At 44.2% G+C, this 21,256-nt stretch overlaps 1 protein-coding gene across 1 annotated transcript in view; it reads left to right on the top strand.

Annotated features, from left to right (window-relative positions):
- SLC7A1 (solute carrier family 7 member 1) overlaps positions 1 to 21,256 on the top strand; it is a 161,629-nt gene that overhangs the window by 56,300 nt on the left and 84,073 nt on the right. The window lies entirely within an intron of this gene.

Below are 21,256 nucleotides of genomic sequence, written 5' to 3'. Positions count from 1 at the left end.
ATACCCTGTTTGGAAATAAGTAGGGAGGTTCAAGGATAACATTAGCAACTCACTGTGGCATTAGGCAACTGTAGCCTTTTGCAGCTGTGGTTATGGTTATTTTATAGAAGATTGCATGTTAGATGTCATAGTGAAGACTACATTGCCATTACACAGGGCTCTATGATAAATAGCACATACTGTGCCTCCATAAGAACATAAGATATGCCATACTGGGTCAGACCAAGGGTCTATCAAGCCCAGAATCCTGTTTCCACCAGTGACCAATTCAAGTAACAAGTACCGGGCAAGTTCCCAGGCATTAGGTAAATCACAAGCTACTATTGCTTATTAATTACCGTAATAGTTTATGGATTTTTCCTCTAGGAATGTATTGAAACCTTTTTTTAAACCCAGTTACACTAACTGCTGTAAACACATCCTTTGGCAATGAATTTCAGAGCTTAACTATACGCTGAGTGGAAAAGAATTTCATTCGATTTGTTTTAAACGAGCTACTTGCTAACTTCATGGAGTGCCCCCTGGTCTTTCTATTATCTGAGAGAGTAAATAACAGATTTACATTAACTTGTTCATGTCCTTCATTATTTTGTAGACTTCTATTATATCCCCCCTCAGTCGTCTCTTCTCCAAACTGAACAGCCCTAACTTCTTTAGCCTTTCCTCATAGGGCAGCCATTCCATGCCCCTTATCATTTTGGTCGCCCTTCTCTGCACGTTCTCCAGTGCAGCTATATCCTTTTTGAGAGGCGGTGACCAGAATTGCGCATACAGTATTCAAAGCGCGGTCTCACCATGGAGCGAATCAGAATCATGACATCCTCCATTTTGTTTGCCATTCCCTTCCTAATAATTCCTAACACTCTGTTTTTCTGATCGCCTCAGCACACTGAGCCGACAGTTTCCATGTATTATCCACTATGATGCCTATATCTCTTTCCTGGGTGGTAACTCCTAAGATAGAACCTAACATTGTGTAACTACAGCAAGGGTTATTTTTCCCTATTTGCAATACTTTGCACTTGTCCACATTAAATTTCATTTGCCATTTGGAAGCCCAGTCTTACAAGGTCTTCCTGCAATTCATCACAATCCGCTTGACATTTAACTACTCTACATAATTTTGTGTCACCCGCAAATTTGATCACCTCACTCGTCGTACTCCTTTCCAGATCATTTATAAATATTTTAAAAAGCACGGTCCAAGTACAGATCCCTGAGGCACTGCACTGTTTACCTTTTTCTGCCTCCATTGCTAATACAATCATGCTTCCATCATTCTTCAAATGTTACCTTTGCAACTACTGTCATTTGAGACATGACCAACATCAAAAATCAAGCCAATATTGGTCAGCCCAGGGAACTGTATGCCCTGACTGAACATTACAGATTGTGAGCTGTTTAACTTTGAAAGAGGTCTTCCTGCTGCTGCTGGGAAATAACCATTTTATGCTAAGAGCAGGAGAGGAGTGATACTAGCACACCTTTGCAATGGTGGACAGTAGGAGCTTTCTGATATCACAGGTTCTCCATGTACTGTTTAAAGTAGCAGCAGCCTTTAGGCTCACAAGCAGTTTAGGTCAAAAGCTGTTTTTTAAGCCATTGGGGAACCTTTACCTGGCTGCCGGATGTTTAAAAAATGCTTTGGACCAGACTTAAGTTTCAATAAGGGAAAAATAATAGCTTAGTGCACAATCTTTTCAAATAGCAAATTTTTGGTTCAAGGATTTCATTATGTGAAACTTCTAAATGAGGGAAAAATTATCCACACAACATTGTGCAAGCAAAACTGTCTACAAAATGTGCTGTAGAACCTTTGATCAAAAGTTTTATGTTTAAGAATTGAAGACAAGGGCTGCTGTGTTCCCCCCCCCCCCCCCCCCCCCCCACTTTTTTTTTTAATAATTTTTTTTCTGTTGATACACAGTGTGGAGTTGGCCATACATGTGGTTGATGACATCTAGCAGCACCAAACAGACCTGTCTCTCATAGATAGTAAAGCTTTTGCTCTACTGAACATGTGCAAGAATTCCCACTCGGGCATTGCCTCATGAGCCCCCTCAGTCTTTTCATTCGAGCACTAGCATGGATATAAACTTCTGACTTTCTGTTTTTCTGAAAATTTTTAAAAACTTACCTTTCAAGTTTCCTCGCTGCCTTAGCAACTCCCAAACAGCACTTTTCAATACTACCTTTTTAAAAAAATTTTTTTTCATCAGAATGTCTTAACAAAAAAGCCACAATAAATGGGTTTAAAGACTGTATTTGTGACAGGAAAATAGCATTACAGATGGACATTACCTCTGCTACCTTTGCCCAGGTCCAGACCATGACCAAACTAATTGTTATAATGTGGACAGATGTCCCCCATGATCACAAAAGGTCCAAAGCCTGAAAAATGGAGAAACTGCATGTTTGAGAAGCCACAGTCAATCCTCTTCACAAAATGAAGCCTTGTCTATCTCACCAGGAATAAAGTTGAGCACTAGCTCCTCAAAAATGTCTTTGATTGGCAGAACAAGCTGAATCCTCTGGGTCAAGTAAACATAGCCATCATCTGTCAAAGAAAAGGAGGCATGCCACTCTGCGGAACCACCATAGCAGTGAGCGACAAAGAAACATAGGTGTTCAAATATATCCGTGCTGTTGATGCATGGTGCTGTTAATGCACAGGGCCCCATCGGTAGCCTTCGGTGCACAAAGCTACATTGGTGCCATCTAAGCTTAAGGCCCTGTAACCTTTGGCGCAAAAGTCCTCAACACATTGAGGCCCGGAGCATCATTTTCAGCGCTTTTGCCCATTAAATCATTGGAAGCATCGATATTCTTATGCAGCTATATGCTGCTCAGTCAAGCTCTTTCCAAGAGCAGAAGGTGATGGGATCCCTCTTCCACCACAGATTACTAGAGCACTCTCATCAATGAAAGTATTAGCATAGGTCTAGAAACACCAGCTCTTAATTACTTTCTGGTACCTCTTATTTCTAGTTGGCATCTAGTTCAAATTTTACAAAGTCCAGAAGATGTACAAGATTAAATTCTAATATCTGAAGATGTTCCGCCACCCATATTAGCTCAGAGGGAACATCATCTGCCAAGTAACTTAGATGGTGTGAGATTTTTTTACCTTATTAGTGGCTAAGGATAAGAAGGGTACCATGCAACCTTTCCTTGCCAAGATGTCATCTTTACTTCTCCAAGAGGAAGTCCTAGCATCCCCAATGCAGGTTGATTCTCTATCAGATCCCCTGCAAGGTGTTTCTAGCCCACAGTATTTGTATGCAGCAGACTCTCTACTCCACTCCAAGGATATGCATCAGGAGTATGCTCCAAGGTGACAGAGGACCCCTCCTTAGTCACTAGCTTTATCATTGTAGTCCTGAATCAGTGTTTCCTCAAATCTAGGCTCTGAAGAGGGATCAGTGGGAATTTCTTCCGTTTCCTCTTCCAAAACACTCGTCTCCCTCAAAAAAAAAACCTTTCCTACAAAATAGGAAACTCCCTTGGAGCAAATGTACATAAGGACAAAGATCCTCATGCAGACGTCTTGGGACCTCCTCCAAGTTCTGGAAGCTCCAGTGGACCCCGCAGCTATTTATCATACCCTGCAAGATTTACAAATGAGAATATGGGAAAACACTATTTCTGTGTCCCATTAGCAAGGAACCTTGACCTCGGGAACAGAGTTCAAAAATCACCAGTAGTGATAGAATCAGCTGTTAAAAGATAAAAGAAAACAAGAATATATTCAAATATGCCGCTGTCCAAAGATTCCTAACTGGGGATTTTCTGGGCCATAGACTCCCTAGCTGAGTGATCTCACAATGGCTAAATCTAGGCTTCTATAGTAATGCTTATCTTTATTTAATAACTTGAACACAAGGAGAATGGTAAGGCAGTTCTGAGGAATAAAAGAAATGCATAACAAATCACTTCAGTCATTTATTAGTAAACAAGTTATTAATTGGTACGCAGCTAATCATTTGGAACTACAAACTCAGGCTGCTTGACTAAAACTTTTACCATGAACAATAACTTTTTCAGTCAGAACAACTTACTAGATCTAACATGTTATAATGATTCTAGCTAGAGTGGACAGTGACTTTATTTCTTCCTTTCTCAGGGTCACTCTTAAGTTTCAGCCTTAAGCAATTTCTGGCATTTTTCTAAAGGCCCACACAGTTTCTATACTTGTCAGTATCACAGTATAAAGACAGACCTAGTTACAAGCCTCTTGTTCTTCTACAATTTCACCCTTTCATACTTTTATACTAACAAGATCTAAAAGGAGATTAAAAACCATACATAATCTGTTCTTATGTAATCTGTACCTCTCCTGAGATAGCCTTCCCCAGGTGGGAATTTGAATGTATGCCTAAGGAACGTTATCAGCAGGAGTGGCTATCGTAATAGAAGCTGCATTAATGGCAGTTTTACGGCACATGGAAAATAAGGCATTAGCACCTTAAATATACACATAGGCTATAAGAAAAACAATTATGACATAATAAGCAATTTTCTTCCCAAGCCTATCCCTAGGAAATCCCAGTTTCAACGAGAAAAGGGAGATATGCGTGCCTGTTGAGCCCAATCTTTGATGTGGCCAGTCAGGTTTTGGATTTCACTGGACTGATCTACGAAGGTGCATCAAGACTTACTGATGAAGGTGCACTTTCTCGGCCAGGATCAGATCAGGGGCAAGCTGGTTATCCATGACTATTTCTGCTAACATAGTAATCTCCTTCTGGCGTGTGTTTAAACTCCTAAATATGCCATTAGCTATACCTTTTGATAATGAGGGAAATATTACAGGTAGCCTGCTAAAATTCATAAACGCCAGGTCCAGGGAGGAGAGTTCTCATGAAAACAATGTCCAGTATTTCATTTTTTCAGAGGGTTGTCATTGGCGTAGACTGAACCCTTGACCCTGTGAGGGTGGATATGAAAGTGGAAGTTAGATGGAGAGGACACATTCTCTTTTCTGAATGAACAATAAAGTGTGGGAGAAAATATCTTATGCCTATCTTCTCAGCCATGGTGGATTTGAGTAACTTACTAGCCCACTTATCTCCCAGATAATACAGGCCTGGGTTTTGAGCCAATGAAGGGGCAGGGATGGGTTTGGTAGGCGGACAGTGTCTTGTGGCATCCAAGAATTTGAGATAGGGTCAGTTCTCAGATTGGAAATTGAGGAGAAGCAATTGCCACTAGTCACAGAGTTGTTTGGCAAGAGTAGGTAGCCAGCTGTTAGGGACTGATAAGTAGTCACGTGTAAGTGCTGCCATCAACTATTTCCTGGCTCTCCAGACATCACAAACATTCATGAATTGGTAATGCAAGAAAAGGCTGTAAGAATGGTTGATTAGAATGGAGGGTCAGTGTATTGTTGCAACCATGCCAGCCAACTATATTCCTGTTTCTTTTCTGATGAAATTTCCACTTTGGTTTTTAGGGGCTGAATTAGTTGGTCCCATTGGAACAAGCATCTGGGGTCACCAGTCCACAGATGCTGGAAACACCATTTAGCTGATAGAAATACATCCAAATCCTTAGTTTTCTGTATGTTGCAAGAGGATATAAGTACAGTTGAAATGGAAAAGATACTGTTGCTCACCATCAGCTCTACCAACGAGTAAGAGAAGAGGTTGGCCGGTTTTGTATACAGCAAGGAGCTTACTTAGTTCCAGAGGTTGTTGGTTCCAATATTTGTTTGTGTGAAAATAATACAGGCCTAGTAAATCATCTTCTTTTTCTACATTGCCAGGGAAAGATCCTAGGCTATAGGACAGTTTTGGCAAGAAGATGTTTTAAAATTCCATGCTTAATGCATGGATCACTGCTAATCAGTTCTACATGTCCAGTATTTACATGATTGTAAATTCAAATTACAGATTCTATCCAGGTTTATCAGATTAGAGCTATGGCTGCAGTAGTAGCTCATCTTTGAGCCGTACCTCTCAGACATTTGCAAAGCTGAAACATGGTTATCCCATTACTGTATGGTCAGTATTTCAAAGATTGACGGTAAATTCGGACAAGCAATTTTGTGTAGCCTGTTCAGTCAGTAGTCCACTCTCCGCAATGGGGCCTGGGTTGCTTGATAAGTAAATACTTTACTGCAGTCCTCATCTTGGGACTCCCCATATGTTATGGTTAATTCGGCCTGCTTATCGAATGATAAAGCAAGTATGCTTACTGTAAACAGCGTTTTCCATAGATAGCAGGATAAGTTAACCATATTAAATACATACTTGCCTCCCTGCAGAGTCAACTACCTAATTAGGCTTGGCTCTAAAATTGATTGAGGGGGATCATGAGGCAATGCCACAGCAGGAATTCCTATATATGCTCAGAGCAAAAGCTCTGCAAACTGATAGTTCTGTTCAGTGCTGCTGGATAACATCAACCACATGTTATGGCTAATTTATCTTGCTATTTACAGAAAACACCATTTACAGTAAGCAAACTTACTATTTTTTGGCTTGCAGATTTTTTTCCCCCTTTCAGCAACTGCAGGAAACTAAATTGTTGGGCAAAAATTGTACCAGCAAACTGACTTGGACATATTTTACACGTTATTCCTTTTACCTAAAACTTAAAATTGTTCCTTTGAATCTTGAAGATGAGATTTCATCTTTTTAAAGTGCTCCTTTGCAGATTGTCACTCTTTAAAAATCACACCACTTGATTACCTGCTTTTGACCCTCCGATGTTCAGTTTAATGGTTTAAAGTACATTTTCACACATACAATACCTATATAGATAAAATAGAACAGAAAGCCCAAGCGTTTTGCTTTCCTGGGTTTTGCTATTACTTAATGATATTGGCTGAATAGCTGAAGCATACGACATTAGTCTGATAGCCTCCAATATAAGACAACCACCTTATATTTAGGCCAAGATGGTAGAATTCTTGTAGAGATGATAGTGCTTAAAAATACATTTGAAGAAACTTGGTAAAATCATCTGGCTATTACAGATCACTGAAACTGTGTTCTCCAACCTTCTCTCCTCTTTGCAAGCCTTTCATCACTCTAACCTATCTTATCTCGCTTTTCCTTTCCTCAGTTCTCCCCAGCAGCCTTTCATTCCTCCTTATACTTGGTTGTTACTGATCTGGCCCACTGCTGCTTCAGTCTTATAATAGGGCTCTCTTTACTCTGTCAGATGGGCTATCCAAGGAGGAAAGGAACCATCACCAGGCTTTGCTCCTCTTTGACTTGGCAACTGAAGAGAGATGTGCTTCTCTTTGACTTGGCGGGATAGGCTCCGCTGGATAGGCCATCTCTGTGGTGCTCCTCTTTGGCACTTTGGCAGCAAATATAAGACTAGATGGATTTTTGGACATGCAAAATGTCTGACTTCCCCTTTGTCTTATATTTGGGGCTAATATGGTACATCTAGGGCTTGCATGGCATTTGCACTATACAGTAACTGGGGCTGATGCAAAAAAGGTGCACTGAATCGGGATTGGTCTTTTCACTGACTTGTCAGTGAAAAGGACCAATTGGCAATAAGTGAAGGAGTGAATAAATTAATATTAAGTACCCGACACTTTAATATTAATTATTTATTCCTTACGGTGCCGGCAATCAGGTTCAGAAAATGGACGCTGAATTTATCAGCATCTGTTTTCCTAACCTGTGGATGTGCCAGGGGTTCATGAAATGGACGCTTGTCAACTGAGTGTCCGCTTCCTGCACCAGACTGCTGGTGCTCTTTTTTTTTTTTTAAAGATTTGTTCCTCCTACTTATAAGTTAGGAGGCTGTACAGAAAAGCATTTTTTTCTGCTTTTCTGTTTTACTTTTAGGAGCGTTCATCAATTAATGCCTGCTCTGGGGAGGTGTTAATTTATGAGTGCAAAAATGTCTTATATGTACACTTTTTTTTTTTTTTTTTTTTTTGCATTTGGAGTGAATAGCTAATAGCCTCATTCACATGTATTTGCATGTGATGAACGCTATTAGTTTCACTCCGCATTGGATGCACGTTGTGGAGGCGCTAATCCCCTTATTGCACAAGAGGATTAGGTAGCGCCTATACAACTTGCGTCCAATTGCGGGTTATACAGTGCGCTTGGCTCTATATAACCCGCAAGGGAAGGAGCAACACACCAGAAGTAAACTATTCTTATGCTTGCAGATGTAAATGTGCATGGACTGGTAGCATATGCTGTCTTAGAATTCTAGTACTTGTTAAGAAATAGTGATAGTCAAGGGCACTACTATAATTTTCAATAAAAACTTTCCCATAGACCAATAAAATGTTACTTAACTAATCTAATGGCCCTCCCCAGTCTCTAGAAAAAAATGTATCCTAATTTAATCAAGAATTGTAAGATTGAGCTTAACCACACTTACTATTGTGTAATGGTTGGTACAGAAACCTTGTGCATCAGAAATCTTGTAGAGTGCCAGTTCAACTGCTGAGTGTGACTGTCTCTTGCCACAGCCGCTCCTATAGCACAGTTGTGGGAGCAGAACTAGGAGTTAGCAGGCCTTTTCTTGAGGATCATGGAGTAATTTGTATTTGACTGTGACCATTTTCTTGACTGTGGGTTTTTAGGAATATGCAGCATCAATGTTAATGATGAGGGTCAGTAAGTGGTAGCTTGTCAGACTGATGGTGTATTTGTGCAGAACTGTTGATCATAATACTTCCTGATTAAAGGAGTGGGGGGTGTTTTCTTGCTACAGGTACTGTTTATTTTTTCTATAGCACTATTAGACTTACATGACGCTGTATAGATACACATGACGAGGTGCTTCCAGCCTAGCCTAGACAAGACATTGAAGTCTTTGTTTAATTTAAGAACTAGAACTCTGATTATGATCCTTTTATCTTGGCTCCACAACAAACCTAACATTTGTTTTAGGAAAAAAATATAGTATTTCCAAGCTTTGAAGATAAGCAGTTGACCAAAGCCAGCTAAATAGTAGGACTTGTATAATATTTTGCCTTATGTAGTTAGTTACAGAACCTTTAAGAGATATTTAACTCAAAAGTGACTTAACTTACTATAACCATGGTTATATATGTTCATGGTGCACCTGATGAGCAAGGGCAGGCAACTCCTAGTAGTGGAGAGCCACAAATGAGTCTGGTTTTCTGGATATTCATAATGAATAAGCATTTTAGATATTTGTATGCACTGCCTCCATGCAAATATATCCCATGCATATTCATTGTGGATATCCTGAAAACCAGATCTGTTTGTGGCACTTCAGTACTGGAGTTGTCTATCCCTGTTTAAGGGTGTTTCTGCATTGGGGCATTTGCTTAGCATGTGCAGTCTGTGGTTTTAATAAGCAAAGGTACTTATCTAGTTCTGCTTAGTACTTTTATCCGGCAGCGCTTTGTGGTAACTGAGAGGAAGGTAAAAGTCTTTCAGAGCTTTAGTTCTAACTTAAATTATAACACCAAGGAAAACAAAAGCATAATGCTTGAAAAGGACATAATTTTAAGGGATTCAAATCTTATCCATTTTCTGACTTTTGACATTTTCAGTGTGTGATATTTTAATTACATATCTCAGTATAACAAAATCTGGTTTTCTTATCCTGCTACAGGTAGGTTATCTCCCCCTACTAGCAGAAGGAGTCAGAGGGCACACCTTTTTCCATAATTTCATTAGTGGTAGTTAACATGGTGCAACTCCACCAAAAAGCCACTATTCTCTGTCCCACGTGGATGGCAGGAAGTATTTTGTCTGGGGCAGCAGGAACTTGAGTCCCAGGCTTCAACCTGATGGAGAATGCTTGTTTGGGTAGTTCTACGTTTGTCAGCCTTTTCTGCTTTATTGAGAATGGAACTGTAGGCCAGCCTTCTGCTGCTTTCCAGTTAAGAACACGCCATACTGGGTCAGACCAAGGGTCCATCAAGCCCAGCATCCTGTTTCCAACGGTGGCCAATCCAGGCCATAAGAACCTGGCAAGTACCCAAAAACTAAGTCTGTCTTTGGGCCTGCAGTTAAGTGAACCCAGCAGAAGGCTCCCAGACCCAGAAGGTGGAAGCTTGTTTTGGGCTCAGGAGGAGCTTCTGTTTGAAATTGTCTACTAACCTCCCTCTTTTCTCCCTCTGGCTTATTAAAGCTTTAAAAAAAAAAGGAAAGTAAAGTAGATCTGCTTCTACTGAAGTAAGCAACTGGAGGAAGATAAATCTCCAGTGGACAGGGGAAGGGTGTTTATTTGAGCTGGTATAGGAGCAGGCCCGCAAACCATCAGTCTCCTTGTCTTTGGGCCTGCAGTATTGCTGCATAACTTCTGACCATGTTGTAATGGAAACCCGGTCAGCATTAGAGTTGTGAACGGTGCCAGCCTCCTACTGTCCTGTTTGCATGAGCTGCAGTGATTCTATGGAGGAGCTGGCAAAGATCCCTGAGTGCAGCAGCACAAGTTCAGGCAGTTCCTGCTGCCATACCCTTGGATTGAGGCATGGCAGCAGTTGAGTGCAGTGCTAGAATCCATTTTATTTTCTCCTCAGAGACGGCCATTTTATATGTATTCTGTGTGTCATTACTACCCATTTCTCCTCCTGAGCTGAGGCCTTGTGTTCTTGGGGGAGGGGGGTCTGTGATGATTCCCTGTGTGGGGGGAAATCCTGTGATGAAGCTGTCAGGCTCTTACCCTTTCTCTCTAGGGGCTTTCTCCCCTGGATTTTTTGTTTTCTTTGGCATTTTAAATCAGGCCTTCTGTGTTTACAGAGGCCTAATGAAGTGATGAGGAAGCCTGCAGCTGATCTTTTCAGCTGTTGGATGTGGGGTGGTAGTAAAAACCTAATTATTAACAATGGTTTTTGGAGTGGGGAACTCTGTGGGAGATTACATGTATTTTGTTTTTCTTTCTTGAAGGATCTACTTTCATATCCCAGGTGATCATATCCCTTAGAACAACAGTTTTTCTGTTTGTGCAGATTCTGGTTTGAGACCCTTTTCTGCAAGAATTCACAGGTTATGTAGAGCAGTGGTTCTCAACCGGTGTGTTGCGACGCACCAGTGTGTCACCACACTTTCCGGTCTCCTGCTGGCCCAGCTGCTCCCCCTACCCCAGCGAAATAGGTCCTCCACTCGGGCTTAAAATGCTGATAGCCTGGGCAGAATGCAGCAGGACAGCTGGAGTCAGCGGCACCAGCATGGTTTCTTCTTCCCGCCCCCACCCCCCTGGCCTGGAAGAGGAGTGGTGAGCAGTGGCCACGTGCACGGGAAGAAGAGACCATGTTAGTGTGGGCAGCATCGGCCTGAATAAGAAAGGCGCATCCTGAAGAAGAGCAACGCAGCTTGGAGCAAAACAAGGAGCAACGTCAGCCCCCGTGGCCGATGGGACTCCTTTCTTGAGGCCGCGAGGGCTCAAAGGGAAGGAGACTGCTGCTGCCATTAGGGTTGGAAGTGTAGGAGATGCTGCTGCTGCTGCTAATTCAGTGGGGGTGGGTGGGGGGGAGGGGGGGGAGAGAGTGAGTGAGCGAGCAAGCATATGTGTTTGAGATCCTATGTGTGTGTGACAGCATATATTTAAGTGAGTGATTGAGAGCCTTTATGTGAGAGCCTTATTGTGCACCATGTGTGCACCGAGCCACGCTGCCTTCCACCATCCCTTCCCTTCCCTTCTCCTACCTCCCCTGCCCTTTCCCCCTATCTTTAAGAACATAAGAAATTGCCATGCTGGGTCAGACCAAGGGTCCATCAAGCCCAGCATCCTGTTTCCAACAGAGGCCAAAACCAGGCCACAAGAACCTGCCAATTACCCAAACACTAAAGATCCCATGCTACTGATGCAATTAATAGCAGTGGCTATTCTCTAAGTAAAATTGATTAATAGCCATTAATGGACTTCTCCTCCAAGAACTTATCCAATCCTTTTTTGAACCCAGCTACACTAACTGCACTAACCACATCCTCTGGCAACAAATTCCAGAGCTTTATTGTGCGTTGAGTGAGAGAGAATTTTCTCCGATTAGTCTTAAATGTGCTACTTGCTAACTTTATGGAATACCCCCTAGTCCTTCTATTATTTGAAAGTGTAAATAACCGAGTCACATCTACTCGTTCAAGACCTCTCATGATCTTAAATACCTCTATCATATCCCCCCTCAGCCGTCTCTTCTCCAAGCTGAACAGCCCTAACCTCTTCAGCCTTTCCTCATAGGGGAGCTGTTCCATCCCCTTTATCATTTTGGTTGCCCTTCTCTGTACCTTCTCCATCGCAACTATATCTTTTTTGAGATGCGGCGACCAGATTTGTACATAGTATTCAAGGTGCGGTCTCACCATGGAGCGATACAGAGGCATTATGATATTTTCCGTTCTATTAACCATTCCCTTCCTAATAATTCTTAACATTCTATTTGCTTTTTTTGACTGCTGCAGCACACTGAGCCGACGATTTTAAAGTATTATCCACTATGATGCCTAGATCTTTTTCCTGGGTGGTAGCTCCTAATATGGAACCTAACATTTTTTTGGGGGGCTGAAGTAAGTTGTGCATGCCAGCCAACTGCCGCTGTGCTGGGAGCCTCTGACCCCGCCCCTTTTTGCAAGCTCCTGGACTTTATGCATGTCACTGGGCCTTTTGAAAATAGGCTCAGTGCACGTAAAGGCAATTTACACGCATAGAGCTTTTAAAATCCGGCCCTGTATGTGTAAGTTTGCGATTGAAAACATGTTTGTGTGAGAGTATTTGTGTATGATTGAGATCCTTTGTGTGTGAGAGAGATCATGTGTATGTATGACTAAGCGTGTGTATATAACTGAGAGCATGTGTGTCTGTGATTGAGAGCTGGTGTAGGTGAGACAGCATGTGAGTGTGTAAGTGAGAGCCTGTGTGTGAGCATGCATGTGTGATTGAAAGCTTGTGTGTGTGTGAGCGTGAAAAGACAATGTGTGTAAATGTGTAATTAAGAGCCTATATATGTGAGAAAAAGCATGTGTATAGGTGAGCAATTGAGAGCGTATGTAAGTGAAAGAGCATGTGTTGTATATGTGTGTGTGATTGAGAGCCAGTGTGAGAGAGAGAGAGAGTGTGTGTGAGAGACAGAGAGGAGAAAGTTGCAAGCAAACCATCCCTCCTCCTGCTATTTCAAAACAATCTCTGGATATCAAACGTTCCCAGATATGCAGAGCAAAGCATTTTTTGTATTATTTTTCATTATTGGGTCTTTGTGTCTATTTTGAAATATTTTATTGGTATCTAGAAATTGTTTGAGTTTTTAATTATTGGATATTCCATTCATCAGCTGTATTAAAATCTGTTCTTTTTGTTAGTATGGTTTTACTGCTATTGATTTTATATTTCTTGATTTGTTTTATAAGGATTGGTGAGGTTTCTTTTCTTCCTTTTTACACTGCATACAGAGACTCTGGCTTGTTGTGGTTTCCAATTCAGTTTTTGTCTGCAAGCTTCTAGTTATGCTTTATGGTCTCTTTATTCTTTGTTAGGTGAGGGGTCAGCACATGTGATTCGGGTGAGGTTTTCTGCTGGCGTTTAGTTTCTGTGTAGGGCTCTATAGCAGCCTGGCTTGTTCTGTTTTCCTAATAGGAGATGTATTGGTGTTTTAAAGCCTGGTATAATATTTTCAGTGTTGCCTTTCCTTAGGTAAGTTGGTTACTGTTTGAGTGCTGGAATCTGGTGCTGTTTTGGTATGGGATGCTTACTATTTATGCAATTTCTATTCAGACAGGGTATGTATCTTTGCCTTGTGTCATTCTTAACAATAAAAATAATACTGGGCCTTTTATTTTTTATTTCCGCCGTGAATTGTAATGAGCAGTGTGTCACACATGTGAGCATGGTCTGTCAGGTGTGTCATGATAGGAAAAAGGTTGAGAACCACTGATCTAGAGGATGCTATACTAGATAAGTACTTAGCTGGGTAAGTTGTAGTGGCTGAATATTTGGCCCCACTGTGAATGGCTGCCACTTAGTTGGCTAAGTGGCAGATGGGGCAAAGTCATTTTGTGGAAGAGCCGACTTAGCTGGATAAGTTGTCCACCTAACTTGGATATTCAGAGTTCACCAGATAACTTATCTGGCTAAGTTTTGTTCAGGCCATAGGTCTGTCCTGAAGTTAGCGTTTCAAGTAACCATAAGACTAAGATGTAAATCTAGTTCCACTATATCCAGCTGTTCTACCTGATTGAAAGTCAGTGGTTCTCCTCCTTGTGGGTGCTTGTAGATGTTTACATTCAGCAGTTTTACCAGGAGTGGTCATACAGTTCTTCACAATAGCTGCCTAGTTCTTGCAACTTCAGTTCCTGACACCTATGTAGTCTCTCCATACATTTCGACTGTCAAGAGGGGGTAGCTGTAGTTTCTAGTTTCAGGTGGCTTTGAACTTGCATGCAGTGGTTCCAGTTCCATGTGAAGCACAAGGGCCATTGTCAATACTTCATTTATTTTGTGGTCCTAAAGGATGACAGTTCCTACAAGACCCAACCTTTATTTTAATGGAGTAAACAGCAGTCTTTGCATTTCTCATTTCAGTATGAAAACCCTCTAGTCCCTATTAGTGACTATGTGGCAGGGCAAGCTTCTGTGTTCTGGGAAACTGTCTTTTCTCACAGGACAAGCAGGATGGTTGTCCTCACAAATGGGTGACATCGAGGATGGAGCCCACCACGGAAAACTTCTGTCAAAGTTTAATAGAACTTTGACTGGCCCCTACTGGGCATGCCCAGCAAGGCACTGACCCTGCAGCCAGCAGGGGTCTCCCTTCAGTCTTCTTTTTTCCGCGCAGCAGTTGCCACGCGGTGAAAGGAGCTCTCTAACCACGTTCCTGACAGGAATTTGGAAATTAATTTCCTAAGAAAATTTGCCCCTCAGGGGTCTCCCTTCGACAAATTTTTTAGTCATCTTACGGAACCCGGTAAGTTTTTTGCCTTCTTCCATCGACTGCCGTCGATTTTGGCCCTCGAGGCCTGTTGGCACTTACCGATCCCCAGCCTAAATTTTGGCTTCCAGCCATGGCAACGGGGTTCCGTCGTTGTCCGGATTGTACCCGGACTATGTCCATCACAGACCCCCACAGGGTTTGTGTAATGTGTTTGGGTAGTGAGCATGATGTCCTGACTTGCACCAAATGTGCCTTAATGACACCCAAGGGTCGCAAAGCCAGGATGGAGAAGATGGGGCTCCTCTTCCATGCACCCACTCCAACGCCATCGATAGCATCGACGCCATCGGAACCGGCACCGTCGAAGTTGTACCATCATCGTCAACCCTCCGGTGACCGTCCGCCATCGATCGCTTCTCGGCCGTCGACTCCCGTCCCTTCCCCTGATGGGCGAGGGGATTGGAAGGAAAAGCACCGCCATCGACGGCACAAGTCTCGGCCTGTCGAGGATCCACAGCCATCGACCTCTGCTCAAGCCGAGCCACCGACAAAGAAGCCGCGAACAGACCGGACGCCCTCCACGTCTCGTTCGCCGGCATCGAGGAAACCCTCACCCTCTCGGGGTGTGGGGGCCGTGATCCCACCGGTTACGGTGGTCCCTCCGGCCCTGCCTCAGCCTCCCTCTCCCGTCGAGCCGGGTATGGTTACCCCTGGTCTCCGGGCAGAACTGGACCGGCTGGTCCAGGAGGCCATCGAGAAAGCGATGAAGAAATTACAACCTCCATCGGCACCGTCTCCGGCACCGGTTCCAGTGCCGCCCCCGGCACCGACGCCGGCACCGGCTTCGCCACCGAGGAGGGAACCGACCACCGAGCCGTTGATACAAGCGCTAGCACCGCTACTGAGCCGCATGGAGGCACTCATGACGGCCCTTCCATCGGTGATTCCAGTGCCATCGACAACATCACCGTCTCAGACTGGTTTCTCATCGGCAGGAGAAACACCGTTTCGAATTCCCCCTTCCGGGGTAGTTCCATCGGTACCTTCTGGTATATCTCCACCGATTTATCCTTCGGCTCCATCGATTCCCCGCCAGGCACCGATTCCATCGGCAGCACCGAAGCCATCGATGCCATTTCTGGTTCCACCTACCGCACCGATTCCACCTCGGTTTCCATCGATGCCTTCAGAGCCTCAGCCAGGTCCATCAGGGCTACAAGCCCCACATGATCCCTACGATACCTGGGGTGATGATGATGATACCTCTTCTGACACAGATTTACCTTCGCCACCATCTCCTACAGAGAGTAGAAAAAGATCTCCTCCTGAGGATCTATCTTTCATTAATTTTGTGAAAGAGATGTCAGAAGTTGTACCTTTTCAACTACAATCTGAAGCTGATGACAGATACCAGATGATGGAACTACTTCAATTTCTGGATGCTCCAAAAATCATCGCTTCCATCCCTATACACCAGGTGTTTTTGGATCTGTTCAAGAAAAACTGGGAATCTCCTTCATCGGTGTCACCAGTTAACAAGAAAGCTGACTCCACATACCTTGTCCAGTCAGCACCAGGTTTCCAAAAACCTCAACTGGATCATCGCTCTGTTGTGGTTGAGTCCGCGCAGAAGAAGGCCAAGCGTCTTAAGCCGCACTCTTCTACCCCACCTACCAGGGACAACAAGTTCCTGGATAGTGTGGGATGGAAAGTGTATCATGGAGCTATGTTGATTTCACGCATAGCTTCATATCAACTTTACATGACTCAATACAACAGAACCATCCTTAAGCAGATGCAAGACTATGCTGACACGTTGCCGGATCAATACCAACCGCAGCTTCAAGCCCTTCTTCACAGGGGATTTGAGGCAGGGAAGCACGAGATTAGGACTGCCTACGACATATTCGATGCTTCCACGAAGGTTTCAGCCACAGCCATCTCAGCCAGACGTTGGGCTTGGTTAAAGTCATCCAACCTTCGCCCAGAGGTCCAAGATCGTCTTGCTGATTTGCCCTGCTTAGGCGACAATTTGTTTGGAGAGCAAATTCAACAGATTGTGGCGGAGTTAAAAGACCACCATGAGACGTTGAAACAACTCTCATCTGTCCCACCTGAGGTGACCTCCAAGCAACCGCAAAAGAAGGACTCTAAGAAGTCGTTCTTTCGACCACGCCGCTACTACCCTCCGTCAACTAGGGCTCGTCCTGCACGGTCCTCTAACAGGCCTCAGCCTCGTCAGCCGAGAAAGCAAAGACCTACTGTAGCCCCACCTCCTGGGCCTGCGGCGGGCCTTTGACTTCCCTGTATTGAGCACATGCCAACTCCCTCTTCCACACATCCCTGTGGGAGGTCGGCTGTACCACTTCTTACCCCGTTGGAAACAGATCACCTCAGATCAGTGGGTGCTAGCAATTATCGCACAGGGTTACCACCTCAACTTCATAACACTTCCGCCAGACTCCCCGCCCCTTCAGGCATGGAGTCTAACCAGCCATTTGACTCAATTACATCAAGAAGTATCCCTTCTTCTATGATCAAATGCTATAGAACCCGTCCCTCCTTGTCAACAAGGGAAAGGATTCTATTCCAGATACTTCCTAATACCAAAGAAATCAGGGGGGTTACATCCAATTCTGGACCTTCGGGCCCTCAACAAGTATCTGCAAAAAGAGAAGTTCAAGATGGTAACCCTGGGTGCCTTGCTCCCTCTGTTGCAAAAGGGGGATTGGCTGTGCTCTCTCGACCTCAAGGACGCTTATACCCACATTGCGATAACACAATCTCATCGCAAGTATCTGCGTTTTCTGATAGGCCACGACCATTATCAATACCGGGTACTACCTTTCGGGCTGGCATCTGCTCCACGAGTCTTTACCAAATGTCTCGTAGTAGTAGCAGCATTTCTCAGGAAGGAAGGTGTCCACGTCTACCCCTATCTGGACGATTGGCTAATCAGGGCCTCCACCCCTCAAATTGCGCAATCCTCCCTAAAGTTCACAATTCACACACTCCTCTCCTTAGGGTTTCTTGTCAATTACGAGAAATCTTGCTTGGTCCCATCTCAGACCTTATCCTTCATTGGAGCAGACTTGGACACCTTACAGGCAAAAGCCTACCTTCCACTTCAACGAGTCCAAACTCTCATGTCTCTAGCTCGCCAGCTCCAGTCTCAATACACTGCCACAGCTCACCAATTCCTCATCCTCCTAGGACACATGGCATCCTCGGTTCAAGTTACTCCCTTGACCCGACTAGCCATGAGAGTAACGCAATGGACTCTGCGACATCAATGGCTTCAAGCTTTCCAGCCTCTGTCCTACATCGTCACAGTTACACAAGCGCTACGCCTGTCTTTAACCTGGTGGACGACTCAAGTCAATCTCCTTCAGGGCTTACCCTTTCTCCTACCAGATCCACAGGTAATCCTAACCACCGATGCTTCCCACATCGGTTGGGGGGCCCATGTGGACGAATTACAAACCCAAGGGTTGTGGTCGCCAGAGGAAGCCGAACACCAGATAAATTTCTTGGAACTTCGAGCAATTCGCTACGCGCTCAGAACTTTCAAAGATCATCTATCAGATCAGATAATCTTAATCCAGACAGACAACCAAGTGGCCATGTGGTACATAAACAAGCAGGGAGGCACAGGCTCCTTCCTTCTGTGTCAGGAAGCTGCGCAGATTTGGGCAGAAGCCCTCTCCCATTCCATGTACCTCAAGGCCACTTACTTGCCGGGAGTAGACAATGTATTGGCAGACCAGCTGAGCCGTGTCTTCAAGCCACACGAGTGGTCACTCGATCCTCTGGTAGTGACCTCTCTGTTTCACAAGTGGGGTTTTCCCCGCATAGACCTCTTTGCGTCCCCTCAGAACCACAAAGTGGACGATTACTGCTCTCTCATTCGGAGCCAACACTCTCAGCCGAGGGATGCTTCTCCCTCAAGTGGACGACAGGTCTGCTTTATGCATTTCCTCCACTACCTCTTCTGTCAAGGACTCTCGTGAAGCTACGCCAGGACAGGGGAACCATGATCCTGATAGCTCCCCACTGGCCATGCCAAGTGTGGTTTCCCATACTCCAGGATCTCTCCATCCGCAGGCACATCCCTCTGGGAACGGATCCGCATCTGCTCACTCAAAACGACGGATGCCTCCTCCATCCCAACCTCCAAGCCTTGTCCCTGACGGCATGGATGTTGAAAGGTTAGTCCTTCAGCCTTTTAACCTTTCGGATTCGGTTTCTCGTGTCCTGATGGCTTCACGAAAGCCCTCCACCAGAAGATCCTATTCATATAAATGGAAAAGGTACACATCATGGTGCACTTCTCAGTCCCTTGATCCCCTTTCCTGTCCAATCTCTAAGTTCTTGGACTATTTATGGCACCTATCAGAATCCGGTCTAAAGACCTTTTCCATTAGGATGCATGTCAGTGCGGTAGCCGCCTTCCATAAAGGTATAGAAGGTGTCCCTATTTCAGTACAACCCCTGGTGACACGCTTTCTTAAAGGCTTGCTCCATCTGAAGCCACCCTTACGTCCTCCGGCCCCATCTTGGGACCTTAATCTGGTTCTTGGTCGTCTAATGAAACCACCTTTCGAACCTCTGCACTCCTGTGAATTGAAGTATCTCACATGGAAAGTATTATTCCTATTGGCTATCACTTCAGCTCGCAGGGTTAGTGAGTTACAGGCCTTAGTCACCTATCCGCCTTACACTAAACTCCTGCAAGACAGGGCGGTGCTCCGCACTCACCCTAAATTTTTACCTAAGGTAGTTTCTGCATTTCATATCAATCAATCCATCATACTACCTATCTTTTTTCCCAGGCCCCATTCCAACTCTGGGGAACAGACTCTGCATACCCTAGACTGTAAACGAGCTCTAGCGTTTTATCTAGACCGTACAGTTGCTCACAGGAAGAGCACTCAATTGTTTGTCTCCTTCCATCCTAACAAGTTGGGACAACCTGTGGGTAAGCAGGCTCTTTCCTCCTGGTTGGCGGACTGCATTTCTTTTTGCTATCAGCAAGCTGGCATTCCTTTCCAAGACCGTGTTAAAGCGCACTCTGTGAGGGCCATGGCGACTTCAGTGGCACACCTTCGATCGGTGCCGCTTCCTGACATTTGTAAAGCTGCAACCTGGAGTTCTCTCCATACCTTTGCAGCCCATTATTGTTTGGACAAAGCTGGAAGACAGGACTCCATCTTCGGCCAATCTGTCTTGCGTAACCTTTTTCCAACATAATGTACCAACACCCTTCCACCTTCCCGGTAGGGTGCGGATGCCCTTTCCCAAATTCCACCCCAGTTGTTGTGCCTGTTGCACGTCGTTTGGTGCATTTGGTGCAAGCCAGGACATCCTCAGCTCGGTACTCACCCATTTGTGAGGACAACCATCCTGCTTGTCCTGTGAGAAAGCAAATGTTGCTTACCTGATGTAACAGGTGTTCTCACAGGACAGCAGGATGTTAGTCCTCACGAAACCCGCCCGCCACCCCGCGGTGTTGGGTTTGTTTTCGTTTTTACTTTTTTAGGCACTGCCTGTAGCTTTGAAAATCAGACTGAAGGGAGACCCCTGCTGGCTGCAGGGTCAGTGCCTTGCTGGGCATGCCCAGTAGGGGCCAGTCAAAGTTCTATTAAACTTTGACAGAAGTTTTCCGTGGTGGGCTCCATCCTCGATGTCACCCATTCGTGAGGACTAACATCCTGCTGTCCTGTGAGAACACCTGTTACATCAGGTAAGCAACATTTGCTATATCCTTATTTTCATCTGGAAAGATAATCCTAGGTTTCTCTTTTTTTTTTTTTGCATCCTGAAAACACTTTCAGTTCAGAGCATTCCCATTTTGATCTTGCCACAGTTCCAAGAACCTTTCCAAGATGGTAGTGGTGGCAGCTTTCTGATGAAAGGAATGGATTATGTTTAGTCTATACATCAGTGATTATTTAACAGGATCAAGTCCCACCATGTTGTTTAAGAGTTTTTAGGAGTTTTCTTCCATGACTTTGACTTAAGAATACTGGCTATTTGATGGAGCTGACCATGGTAACTGCTAGTGATGATGCAATGAAAAAGTGTGTTGTCTTTGTCCATCTGCTGGTAAGGGAAGAATAGCCACACATTTGGACTGGTGTTGAAGGATTTAAAGACAGGAAATTATCAGGTAAATCTAAATTCCCAACATTGAACAATAACCATCTCCTGAAAGCTAAGAAAGGGAGCTCTGTGTTTTCACATTACTGTGAAAGCAGTGAACAAAGATGGGAGATGGAACCAAAGTCAGTAGGTATAGTATTTAGGGCAGTGACATTCTCCTTGGCTGTTCTAATATACATCCAGTAGTCCATGTCAGATCCTGAATTGTTGATTTACCAAATAACATTTTGGATTTCTTAAAACATTGCACAATGTTTTCCTGCTGCCCTA

This window comes from Rhinatrema bivittatum, chromosome 5 (genome assembly GCF_901001135.1).
Source record: "Rhinatrema bivittatum chromosome 5, aRhiBiv1.1, whole genome shotgun sequence".
Lineage (NCBI taxonomy): Eukaryota > Metazoa > Chordata > Amphibia > Gymnophiona > Rhinatrematidae > Rhinatrema > Rhinatrema bivittatum.
The sequence above is the reverse complement of the archived record's forward strand: the minus strand, read 5'-3'. Positions and strand labels throughout refer to the sequence as shown.